The 13623-nt window shown below is 39.9% G+C and overlaps 1 protein-coding gene across 4 annotated transcripts in view; it reads right to left on the bottom strand.

Annotated features, from left to right (window-relative positions):
- The window catches only part of ESRRB (estrogen related receptor beta), a 136696-nt gene that overhangs the window by 117505 nt on the left and 5568 nt on the right, over positions 1-13623 (bottom strand). The gene's annotated exons all lie outside the window — the stretch shown is intronic.

Below are 13623 nucleotides of genomic sequence, written 5' to 3'. Positions count from 1 at the left end.
TTAAACAGCCAGAACCAGCCATTGGGACCACTTGTCATAAGGCATGCTGGTTATTTTATCACAATGTCTGTAACCCAAGGTTGTACATCTCTCTAGTAGATGTTGATGTTGAGAAGCTGCCCAGACAAGTGCAGGAGTTACTAGGTGGATTTTAGATTTTAATGCAGTTAGGCGTAAAACATGAGTAGTATGGGTTTGCCTTAAAATCTGTTTAGAGTCCTCGTGGTTCTTTGAGAGTTGTAGAAAACAAGACAAGTGTTCAAAGACAGCATCTGCTTTCCTGAAGCTGTTCACTGAGTGTTTGTGCTGTGTCTGCTATCCAATACTTGTTTGTTCCCAATAAGCTTCAACTAAGAGGAGTCATACATGGCTTTCATAAGGCAATTTCTTATACATTATCATAATCCTGCTATGAAAAATTACATATTTTTGCCAGGGGACACAGGCTTTATCTACCAGAAAGTATAAAGCATATACAAAGAATGTGTAAAGGCTAATGGCAAATGCTGTGAAGTGCACACATCTTAAGCAGGAAAAGTGGTCAGTTAAATTTGTCCATGTCTTGAATTCAATAATCTTTAGATTGGTTAGAGGTGAGGAAAATGAGATTTAATTCTTTTAAAGTCTCCTTTACTGTTTTGAAATTTAGTTCAATCTTCATAGAGCAAGTTGCCGATGAGAACAAATACTATAAATTCATCTCATCATGGCTACAAAAGAGTGAAGTGAGCTGCTCATCAATCAGTCAAGCCCAATATGTTTGCATTGCTAGCAAGGTTTGCCTACACACTACTACAGTATTCATTTTCAGTACAGGTGCACTGAAGTCAAGCTGAGAACTCTGCTGTAACACATGCTCGTAAACAAGAGAGGAAAAACTGTTCTTCCAGTTTCTCCCATATTCTGGCTAACCAAACATGGCTCTAGTTTTAACAGATAAAACAAATCCATCATTTAATTCAGAGTGTCTCACAGTATTGGGGAAAATACTGTTCTATTCTTCTCCATTACATGTTCATTTAGTACTTTATTGCCTACTGAAGGCTTCTCAAAGGCACACACTGTTGTTCTCTACCCCTCTCTGTCATTGCAGGCTGTGTTCAAAAACTGATCACCTGTTCCCTCTGCAACATCTCTCAAACATCAGCTTCACTTTCCTACTACAACTTATTGCCCCTTGGCTCTCAGAAAAGAAAAGCTATACTGCCTTTTGTCTAAAGGGATCACACCAGCTTTTTTATCCTTATGGATTCTACCTTTCCATAAGGGTGACCCAGGACAAATTATGTTCACCTCATCACTCACCAGGAAAGGCAAAGAACTTAGAAAAAGAAATTGTATATCTACTGAATATTTTTTAGAGTTTTCTTTACTCTGACATGAAACTATTAAATACTCTGGCTGAATTCGGTGAGCTGTCTTTCAAAATCACTTTCTGAAACAACTCATTGTAGGAGCCAAAGTCCTTGATGATATTGTTAATTTTTAGGAAGCCTAAGTAATACTTAGTCATCTGAAAAGCTAGGCTAGCACAGCCTGGGGAAAGAGAAGACAGCAGCCATCAAAGTCGTTTGTGTTCTCAGTTTCAAGTACCTGACTGAGGAAGCAATCTCTGAATCCTGGCAGATGCAGACTTCTCTTATAGAGCTCCAGTGATGCACCCATGAGGGCTGCAGCAAGGCTGGCCCAGATCACAGGTGCAGGACTTGCCAGGTCATAGCCTCTTGAAAAAGTTCTTGTCCAGGCTTGAGAGAGAATGTCCTTCTACACACAAAGAACTTCTACCTTTGACTGGCCTTGAAGACAGGTTTAAAACAAAGAAAGGAGTCACTAAACTCAAAGAGTAAAACATTCTTTATAGAACCGCAATAAAGATTATACAGCAGTTCAAGACACTGATGCAAGGTTGTGGCAGGGGGCAAAAAACAACCCCACAGAGTCTACTGGAGGCAAAGAGCATTTAGAGACAGGACTTAAATCCAAAAAGTATTGGAGAGTGTAAACAGTGAGGAAGGACTGGGAAACATGAGAGAGAACTAGGGAGAAGAAAAAAATCAGGAAATCATCGCAACTGTATAACTATGAAAATTTCTCTTGTAGTAGAAGGAATTTACCTGCAGAACTGTCATCCCAGAAGTGAACAGGCGTGGAAAAAACAATGCAAGCAAAGCAAATCAAAGAGAAGAAAAAGAATGGAATAACCCAAGAAGCTTTTCCCCCTCTGACTGTTGTGATTTCACAACCTGGAATATTTGGTAAACTTAGGGGATTTGTACTTCTATCACAAAATACACATAGACAATGGAGGACAAATACCTCCCCCCAAATCAGTGGTATGTTACTGTTAAGAAACAGTTTTCCATGCTCAGAAGAGGTTATAGGCTTCCCCCTTTAAGGAACATTTAAGTATGGGACTACTTTTTCTTCCCTAATGATAGGAGAAGGAAGTGAAGGAGGTCAGAGTCCTGTAGATCTCTGTGCACTCCCTATGGTCTAGTTTAGGAGACTTAAAAGGATTCAGATTAACTGGGGTGGCTTTGTTGATTACACACAGAGAGGAAAATGACCCCATGTGGTAAGTGTTTCCAGGACAGCTGCTCCGTTGGTGAAACACTGCTGCATTCCAGAAATAAACTCCTACAGTCAAATTAGCAGCTCGAGTCCTCTCCACAGAAATGTGCCTTTACTAAAGTTGCAGCATTTCCCAGATGAATGGGAAACCAGCAGCATAAATTCCTGCTTAGCTCCGCTTTTAAATAGAAAATGGTACAAAAAAGATGTTTGTACATTATCAAATCAGTCTTCATAGTCACATAATTGCCCCACATTACTGATGGGCTCAAAACAAAAAAGGAAGTTTGGAATATTTCTGGTTGGGACGGAGAGCTAAACCTAGCATGGTTCCCCAACACTTCAGGCCTGTCACAAGTTTTCCAGGTCTGAGGGCTTTTCAAGACTTCAGTGTAAAACATTTTGGGTTGATTCCCATGCACATCAGTACCTACCAATGCAAAATATTGAAATATGCAAAAGATTACAAGCTACATGTGTAGCAGGATAGGAAGTACTGCTGCCCCTTCCCTGGCCTCTTCTAGCTCCCAAAAAGTAATGCAAAGCTGTCCTCTCACCACAGAGGCGAATTCTGGCCCATGAAAGTAAATGTGCTCAGAAGCCTCAAGGCATTTCACATTTTACTGAAGACATACAGCAGCAAAACTACATGAGACTACATGAGATTCCAAGTTTACCCAGGTTTACAATTACAAGTTTACAGTTGGCAGTATTGGTAAAGGCCCAAGAAATTCTGGGGGGAAAAAAGCCAGAACACCAAGCTACAGTTTTCAGCAGATAAGAGGGCACTTCTTCCATACTCTGGGCTCACAGGATAGGTGTACAAGAAGCAGGTTCCCCCATATAACTGCTGAGTGCAAGATTTTTGTGGTCCTTCCTCTTTCTCACACTCTACTCTCATCTTAGAAGAAAAGTATCTCCTTCTTGTCCAAATTCCTCCTCTGTCAGGTAAAACCTGGGAAGGTGTTCCCACATGCTGCACTGCAGAAAGAAGGTATAGCAGGCATATCACTCCCTTTCACTCACAGATGGGAAAGGTGAAGCCAGAAGCCATTGTCAAAGTTACAAGGAACAAGTATCAGCCAGACAAAGGCCCTGCTGGGTGTTCTAATGTAGTGACCATTTACTTCAAGAAACCTTCACCAGCTGATGATACAGCAATGCAAATCTTCTCTGCCTCAACACACCACCAAACCAAAACCCATCAAGTGACTAAACCTTCTGCAGAGCTCCGCATCACAGAGCAAAGGATGCCATACATTGAAACAAAGTTCCAGCTGCTGCATAATGTGGTCTTAAACATAAATACCTGAAAGTGTCCTCTAACCCACTGCCTCTTTCCCTTTGGGCCTAACTTCTGCCCTGAAAATGTTACCTCAAGAACCACACAGTCAGAGGGAAGGAACACAGTACCGTACAGAAAGGGTAAATTCAGGAAGAATCGTTTCCGCTTAGCTCAGTCTTGCTCCGTGGCTGCAATCTTCACTGCTACTTTCAAAGTGGCACAGCTTATCTATCCTAGGGACTTTTGCAGCTTTAGAAACACTACCTATAGCAGGAGAAAAACATTCAGGGTAAGCAAGATTGGATACCCCAAAATACAGATTTTACATGTCTGTAACTGAGTATCCATGTAAACAACTAACTGCAAAACGTGACAACACCGAATCCAGTTGTAAGAAAAGTTATTAGGAGAGCTACACCAGGTCAAGTTGTCACTTAGTCCCATATTCTGCCTCTGATATCAAACACTGACATGTGCTCTGGGAAAGACTGTAAGAAAGGAGAGTTTTACCCCTGTTCTTAACCTTGCTGGACCTTTCAGTATGTTCGCAGCCTGTGGCTTAGACCGTTCCCTCTAGACTGTAACGTGTACTTGCCACTAATGGGTCCACATGTCTGATAAATGCCTTTATGGGGATATCTTTTTTAATCCATCCATAACTTTGCCACTGAATGACACAGGGAAAAAAAAAAAGACTAATTTTTTGTGATACAATATTTAATTTGTTTTATTTAAAGCACTTCTTTTTAGAGAGAAAGATGACTACCTTGTTGAAAAAAGTAAGGAAAATATGCATGTATGTAAAGATACTGAGAACATGAAGCAGAGCTCTCTTCTTAGCTAAGAAAATGGAGGTGCTACTTTTGCAAAGCAAAGAATTAGGCAAGTGTTACACAGGAAAATGTAGGCCTATGCTCTTCTCGGTATCTTTTAGTTAAGTCCATACCAAGTAAAGCCACCTGTACTCCCAAGAAGTCACAATTTTCACTTTAACACAAATTCCCATCTCAGTTACCCTCATCTTTCTTCTAGCCACAGACTTCATGGCTGACTACCCCTAGCAGTCTCTTGGTTTGAATCAGGTTGGAAGCTCTTTCAGACAGAAGCTGTCTCATGGCTAAATGCAGCAGCCCCAGCAGTAGGGGTCGTGTCATGAAACAAACAAGGACAAAACACAAGCAACATCCAAAGGTGCCAGTACAACTCATTGTTATAATCTGAGAGCTAGTTAAGAAGAAGTAGAACAGTCACAGCATGAGATTTATTAAGTAGTAGATAATAATTTTATATTACATAACATACAATGTTGCATACGATATTAAATTCATTATTGTGAGCCTCAAATGTTCAACTACTGATCAAGTCCCAAAATAAACATAATTATATATTCTATTATGCATTGGTGGTTATTCATATAAGCTCTTTTTTTTTTCTTTTTTTCTTTTTTTTTTAAGAATGTAGTTGGCATTGCTTTTTAGTTGTTCCCTGAAACCTTGTGGCATAGACACTTTTCTTCTTTTAAAAAAAACCTGTTATTTTTCTCATCATTTTGTTTCACATGGTCAAGATGTAAAGTCAAACATCAAGTGCTGCAATAAAGTTGTTGGCAACATCAAAGAGGATGAAGTATAGGAATTATATGTAGGGTAATTAAATGGCTCTGTATTTTATTTGCATATCTCTATATATAAGCTGGCCTGACTCAATAAAGAAGCATTTCACAATAGCCTTTTGGCCCTCCTAGCTTTGTGCAAGATTTTGCAATATGCTCCAAATGGTCCCAAGAATTCTTGATCTTCTGACCTTGCTATGGGAAGCTGCAGAGACCTGCTTGAGATTCCTCAAAACACAGCACATCCAGAAAGAGAAATGGTGCAAAGGATGTTCAAGTACAAAGCAGAGACAAAAGGAGATAGGGAGCATCATAAGCAATCTGCTCATTTATTTCTAAAGGTGAGAGTCCAAATCTTCTAGTTATCAGCAGTGGTCCAGCTAATGGTGTGAGCCAAGCCCAGTTCATCAGCTGCTTGCCACTGGTGCTTCAGAGGCAACAGTGCAAGGGCTTCCCCAGCCCACGGTGCTACAAGGACAACTGAGAGCCCAGACACAGTCAGGGCCTCCACCTCTCACAGGCCCGTGGTTGGAGAATCACGCAACAGATCCTCAGAGCTGACATTCTGCAGTGCAGTGCTCCTTGAACATGTTTTGTGCAACCCCAAGGGTGGTGTAGCTGAGTGACAAAAAGTACTGCTCCTCCAGCACCTCTGATCCTCCAGCTGGGTGTTTCTCCTCCTGCCACCCTGAGGCCAGAAAGAAATACCTGACTTCTCAGGGCAGGTTTGGGGCTTCAGTGTAAAGGAGGTGGGATGTTTCATCATCCACTTCCCATCAGCCCACACAAGTGGCTTGCTAGGAGTTGGCATTGGGATCACAGGATAAAAAGCACTTATACCACCCTAGTTCAACTTACAAAGAAGGCCTGGGAAGACTGAGTGATGACTGCCAATTGACCAGAAAGGTGAAGGGAAGTAAATGGATGGGAGAGATTAATATCCTGTGACGTGACAGCCTGAGACTTTGTAGAATCACAGAACAATTTGGGTTGGAAGGGACCTTAAAGATCATCTTGTCCAACAAATGCTACAGACCATGACACTGCCAGCAAAGACTCAGCATAGCAACTCACAAGCTACCATTTGCAGCCAATCTCCATTAAGCACTATAAAACACAAACACATTCTGAGCTACCTCTGCTCAGTCACCTCTCCCTGGGAGCAGACAGACAAGTGGCAAACTCAACATGTCTAGCATGAGGCTTTTTTGGAACGAGTTAGCAACAGTGCAGCTCTTCCTTTGCACTATCCTAGGTAAACAGAGGCTGTTGCTGGTACAAAGTGCCTCAAAGTGGCAGGAACAGCATTATCACTTCAGTGCTGTTTCCTGAAGGATCAATAAGCCAAGACAATCAATTCTTCTGGCTAGTCCTTATTCCCCAGGAGAAGCTGTGACTCTCATCCCCCGCCATTTAACTCTTCACAAACATAGCAGCAGCCCCATTAATTCTGTCCTCCTTAAACACACATTTCCCAAACCCACGTGCCAGGAGAGATTACAGAGCTAGAAGTACTGTATCCAGGTGAACCTGGTATTACCAAGAGGTATGGCCCATTACTTCAGCACAGTAGTAACACACCTATATATACTTGGAGCACATGGAGGTATTCTCATGACTGATTTCTTTGTATAGGGCAGAGGGCCCAAAGAAACTGTAGCTCTCTATCCCCAGCTACTTCTCTGTGCAGGGAGTATAAGGCAGTCCCAGAGCACCAGCTGATGCTCACAGAAAAGGCTGCATAGGCAGTAGGTGGCATGAACAGACATTACAGAAAGTCAAAAGAGTAGAGCCTATTTAGAGACACAAAAGTGAGGTTCAATACTATGTAGTAAAAAGAGAGTAAGAAGGATGGGAAGAAAACTCAGGAAGAATGGAAGAATCGTGATTATTTGCAATGTGAAAAAGGGAATAGAGATTACTGGGGGCAAAACAGGGCCGTACTCAAAGCTTGCAGTAACAAAGCATTTTGCTGGGATCATGCAATTCTCCATAGACAATCGAGAATGGGAAAGCAGAAGCCCAGTTAAGAGATGGGCAAAACATATCTCATCAGTGAAGAGGCTCACCTTGAACTGAACAGGGAACCTGTTAGAGCTAGAATTGAAGAATGACAGTGATACAAACAGCTTGGTCTAAAGATTGGCATGAACATGTTTAAAGCTGTACACAGCAGTTTCCACCTAAAAATCAGTGGGACTTGAGATGGGCTCCTAGAATGTCTTTCTGAGCATTAGAGAGGATGCTGATGCAAGTAATCTCTTCCTAGCCAATGTTGCACTCAGAAAATCTTTGCCTCCCTCTCCCATGCAAAGATAGCATTCACCAATGTTTATAACTTGAGTGTTGCCACACTTAGTGCTACAGACTGTGGATCTAAAAAGTACGACTGAGAAAATCCTATTCACATGAGCTCTTCACCAATCTACCTGAGTTCACATCACCAACAGGGAAAGTTGAAACCCCCTGTACCAGGCCATGGGAACATGATGCAACAGGGAAGAATTTCTTATTTAAAGGGAAGCAGTAGAAAAATCTGCCAATGACAGTAAGTGCAATTTTAAAAAGTCCAGGAAGCCTGTGGGGGGAAAGAAAGGTCTAAGGATGAATAAATAAGCAAACAAAAAGAAAGGCAAGCCTGGTGGAAGACATACTCTCTTCTCACCCAGAAAGTTACCCTCTAGGTCCTGTGAGCTTTAGGAGGATATCGATCAAATGCCTGTTTTAGTACACGGCTTCTGGTCATTTGTTCAGGCCTACTACAAAGAGGTGATCACAGAAGCTGAGGGAGGAACTTGTGGAGTGTCTTTCCTGCTGACCCAGCAAACACAATTATGAAGAAAAAGAGAATCCATTCTGAGAGCAGTGTGAAACTCTTGTGAGCAGGATCATTTGTGTCTCTCATAGTTGAGCAAAAGGAAAGGGCAGCAACTCCTTAATGAATAAAAATAGCCACTTATGCTTCCTTCTCATATATGCTGGGCATATGCTCCCCAGTATCCCAAAAGCAAGATTTAGTTGCAAGATTCATCCCTCTAAAAAAAGTAATTTCTCCTAAAGATGCTGCACTTTTGCTAGAGACTTTCAAGAGTGCTGAGACTTTAAAACTGTCATTACTTTGAGGACATCATGTCAACTAAACTGTGCTTCAAGGTTTTAGAGCTGCAGTATTTCCTTTCTTGAAATTCCTATACTATTATATTTTTTGAAGTACTTGTACATGTAAGAACATGGTAGCTTTCTTGGGAAAGTTGAAGAACACTTTTCAGTCTCCCAGTTCTTCATAAATTGTATATATGCCAGGCAAAGCAGCCTGAAATGCGGCCACCTTCAGGGTAAACAGCAGCAAGTCATTCATAGGATTCAGCATAGCACTGGAAAGGACAAAAAGAGGAGAAGGAAGTGTATTTTGCCTGAAAGGTCAGCAGGGGAAATCTAAGTATAAACTGCTAATCTAAGTATAAACTGGCCACAGCAGAATAGTGCTGTGGAAAGGAAAGGAAAAGGTAGAGGCAAAAAGAAAGAAAACTGCTATGGGAAAGAGAAGAAGGCAGGAAAAAAATGTTACACAGTTTTCAGCTTAGCCACAGAAAGCTCTGGTTTCAAAGTGATCTGCTGTAGATTCCAGTGATTAGAGGGAAAGAACACAATTAATATGTATTTCAAATGCATTTAATAAAGTACATTCTAGCTGATGGTGCTCTCCTCAGCAGGTCCAGGCACAGAGCACAAAAAGAAAGGGGCCTCAGGCATTCACATCAGGTCGCAGTTTTAAATAATTTTAAAACTAGGGCAAGGTGCCAAATCTTACCTCAAGGTGCTACATCCAGATAGACATGTCAGCAAAAGTGCCAAGTTTGGTGTATACTGGATGACCATTGATACACACAGCTCCAGATGAAACAGTGACTTACTTTTTTAGCCAGGGTTTACCACTTTTGAGTAATAAACCTGGAGCTTCATCTCAGCAAGGGTCACTAAGACTAAACTCAGACCTAGTGTATAGGAAACACCATTGAATGTTACACGAGAAGTAAGTTAGTCTTCTATTTGCTTGTTGTGCCAAAATCAGAAAACCTTATTGGTGGCTCGTACAAAATGTATTTAAAAAAACAAACCAAAAAACCCAACCAAACAGCAACAACAAATAAAGTGAAGCAGGGCAGCTCTTGTTCCCAGCACAAACCCCTCTTGTTTTCAACTATGCACCTATGTCAGTGATTTGCAGTTTTTCCCATGGGCAAATCAGCCACTTGGGATTTATAGAAGATTGTTCTCTGTAGAGCTTGAAGTTATTTTGATGGCAGTCACATATCATTTTACAGACAGGGAAACTGAGGAACACAAAGATATGATTTGGCCATGTGTCAGAAAACAACAGGTTTCTATCCCCATTCCTTTTCAGGACCTCTTTTCAGAAGAGAGGCAGGATCATGACACAATCTTGATTTTGTGCAGTTCACCTGCTGCAGACAAATTTTCTAAGTCCCAGCTTGGAGCAAAAAAGCTTACTGCTGGCTAGTTCACAACACACCAGGCCTTAGCAACACAGAAGTCCTGGGCTTGCTGCAGGCAGGCAGGCCTGCTCTTTTTCAGCAAAAGAAAGGTCTACTCAAGCTGCCCATGCTTGTATGATGAACTCATCACAAAAGCAATCAGGCATTAATTTGGTCAATCATTCCTGTCACAGTGAATACAGTTCTTCAACTAGACTATTTGATGCAAGGCTCCAGCTAAACTGAAGGACAGAAAAAATGCCTCGAAAGGTACCAGTCTACAGAACAGAAGTAGAACAATTTAGATATTGACTCATCTATACTGGCTTTTTTTTTTTACTTTTTTAAAGAAAAGGTTACCCAAGAGTTAAGTAGAAACAAAAATAAAACGCAATAAAAAATTAAATCGTGTCTTCCAGGCATTAATAATAAAAAGGCAACCCACCCTCCAATCTTTCTCATTTAGAAGAGTATTTATTTGGAGTTTCTCTTAGGCGGCTGCATGCACTGCGTGCATCCTGCTTCACTGAAGAAGAGCCTTTTTGAAGCATCACTTGACTTTGTTTTAAATATCTTGCTACAGTTTCCATTTTAGCTCTGTGAGATGATTATTTTCTCTCAAACTGAAGTTATACAGCAGTTGAAAATGCTGATGGCTTAACTGGTTTCCTTTTTTTTTTTTTCCCTCTCCACAGCAGCCCTGAGGGGTTTTAACTCTTTCTTGCAGCACTCAAATCCTGCTTTTGGAGTTCAATGTTTAACTCGCGCTGGGAGACTCATAAATATTCGGAGTCACTCTCTCCCTCTCTGTTTGATTAGGAAATGAGCCTTTAACTCAATGTAATCCCCAAGCCATTAACAAAAAAGCCCTCAACAGCTCCACTATTAGAATTTCACTCCTAGCCCACAGAGGATTGAATTAGATTAACATAACTACCCGCAATCTGAGTTTATTTTCTGTGCCAGATAGAAATGTGTCTTCAGGAAAGGAAAAGAAGAGAGCTGAAGAGCAAGCATAGCATAATGAAATGTAAAAATAGATGAGAAATAGATGGACAGATGTACAGGTGAAGTGATAAAAAAGGTAAGAGAGAGAGATAGCTACACAGTGTTTAATAACTGGCTGCTGGTTTTGGGGGTTTATGCAGAAGGCCCCTCAAAACACAGAATTGTTTCAAGAAGAGTATTTTTATCCTGCTTGTGTTTACTTCATATTCTCAGGGATTTACAGTGAGACACCTGAGCATGCTGTACTCTAGACACCTGTGCAGCAGATTTGGCACTGGTTTTATTTATAATTCCCAAGAGATGTCATACTCAGCAATGAAAGGAGAGGCGTGGAAAAGAGAATCTGCACGTCAATCATTACTTTGCAGTCAAAGAAACAAATAAACTGGGATGAAACAAAAGATGCTTGTTGGGATTTTTTTAAGGAATGAAAAAAAATCATGCAACAGCATATGTACAGTAAGTCAGTACAGAGGTTGATAGGTGCTTAGCCCACAAAATGTGAATCATTAGTGAAGCAGAAACCAAATAACAACCACTTTCTACTACATAATGCATCGGTCTTCCCTTTAACCACAGGTAACTCCTTCCCTCCAAATAAAAGTGGTCCTATAAACCATTGATTTTTATGTCACAGGACAGTAGGTGCTTGGTTATTTTTTTCCATAGCAGTAATTAAAAGATACAGCAGGTTTAACAGGGCAAAAGACTCACATGTGGTTGCAAGAGAAGGATAAAGTCCATCACTTATGTGGACAAACCTATAGAATAGTCCAAACAAATTCTTAATACTGAATCTTTTATAGCTTTATATTTGGAAGACTTCTTTGGGAATGCTCAGATTTCTGCAAAAATGTATGGTAAATGGGGGGGGGGGGGGGGAGCTTTTGCAGTAATTTCCAAGCATAGTCATGGTAATATTGCTTTTGTGTAGGGAAGAAAATAATTCCATTTTTATTTTTTTCAGTCTCTTGGCTTTTGATTTTTAGTGGGACCTCAGACCAGCTATATGATAGATTCTTTGTTAGTTACAGAGTCAGCAATTCTAGTCCTTTAATGCTTTTCAGAAAAATCTGCTCTCCTTTTATTACAAAATAACACTGCATTATCACAGAGAAGCAATAAATGTAATATCATGGCGAAACAAACAGAAAAGGACTTAAATAATTTAAATATGTTCATTTTTAAGTAAAGCAAAAAGCCTTAATAATCAAAATGAAGCTTCATATGATGAGAACTATCAGACTCACAGTTTTGTTTTATTTAGGAGAAAAAAAGCTTCATAGCAGGCAATGTGTTGTAATCATCTTTTGGGGCATTATTTGGGCATATTAATTCACCTGGTTTATCCATATTCTCCTAAAACCCTTCCTTATATCAGAATTCTAGCTGAATGATGGAGTATTTATATCAGGGGTTAAAACTTAGAAAGTATCAATATGTAGTCAATATTTTTTATTCCTAGGACTTAAGTTAAATGCTTTAAGTATTATAAAATGTACATCAAAGAAATGCAAAATAAAGAACTAAAGAAGAAGCCTATTTGTCACCCTTCTACAGTCAATCCAAGCAATTTATCTACCAAGTATTTCTCAGAACCTGATGTTTTAACTGTGAGGCAGCTCTGGTTTTATTATTCTATTTTTATTAGACACTTGTTCCTCCAAATTATTTTAAGTTTAGCTTCATTTTATTTGTTGTTACCTTCAAAAATGGTAAAGGGGGGGGGGGAGTTTTCTAGAACAAATATTTAGTGAGAAATTTATGCTAAAAACTTGACATACGAAAATTAAAATTGTAATATTAAGGGTTGGGGGGGTGGGGGGGTAGACATAACAAGGTCATTTTCCTACACATAGAAATAAATATAAACCCTAAATTTTGTAAAGAAATGTAACACAAACCTCTGAAGCAAAAATACGAAACAAGAAAAACCTCTTATATTTTGACAAAAAATATTATACTAAAAGCTATTAATAAAAATTTTGGACTAATTATTGTTCTCCCTCTCTTCATATTTCTACTAAAAGCTATTAACAAAAACCAATTTCTGACTAATTATTGTTCTCCCTCTCTTCGTATTTCTGTTAACAAAAATAGTCCAAAAACATATCATTGTTTAAACATTTTGCATCTTGGGTGCTTTAAAGCAAACATCTCATTGGTGGTGAGAGAGTAAGTTCCTTCTCTGATTATCACTGTGCCAACTTTGCAAAGACTTGCACCCCTCTTTTGTCATTGAAGATACTTCAGTTACTTTGGGACTTTTAAAATTAAAGAAACATCAACTGCTCAATGATAAACTCCTTCAGTAAAAGCAAAATTTCAATGTGTGTCTGATAAGACAAGATTTGATATGCAGCTAGGGGGGTGTTGGGTTTGGGGGTTTTTTTTAATAGAGGAAAGGTTGTCGCTTGGTTCTTTTAAGACAGGACTACTAAAGTTTCCAGGTTTGCCTTCACCAGCATGGGATAAATAGCACCTGTCCTTGGTAAGCCCTTAAGCAGAGTTACGTTATACATTGACCTTTTTGGAATGGCAGCAAACCTGGCTGTTTCTATTCCCAAAACAAAACTGTTCCACTCAAACTTTCATTTACTTATTTCCAGAGGAAAAAGCCACACTCAAATAGAGAAACCGCCTGATTTCAA

Source organism: Aphelocoma coerulescens, chromosome 5 (assembly GCF_041296385.1).
Source record: "Aphelocoma coerulescens isolate FSJ_1873_10779 chromosome 5, UR_Acoe_1.0, whole genome shotgun sequence".
NCBI classification, from domain to species: domain Eukaryota; kingdom Metazoa; phylum Chordata; class Aves; order Passeriformes; family Corvidae; genus Aphelocoma; species Aphelocoma coerulescens.
The sequence above is the reverse complement of the archived record's forward strand: the minus strand, read 5'-3'. Positions and strand labels throughout refer to the sequence as shown.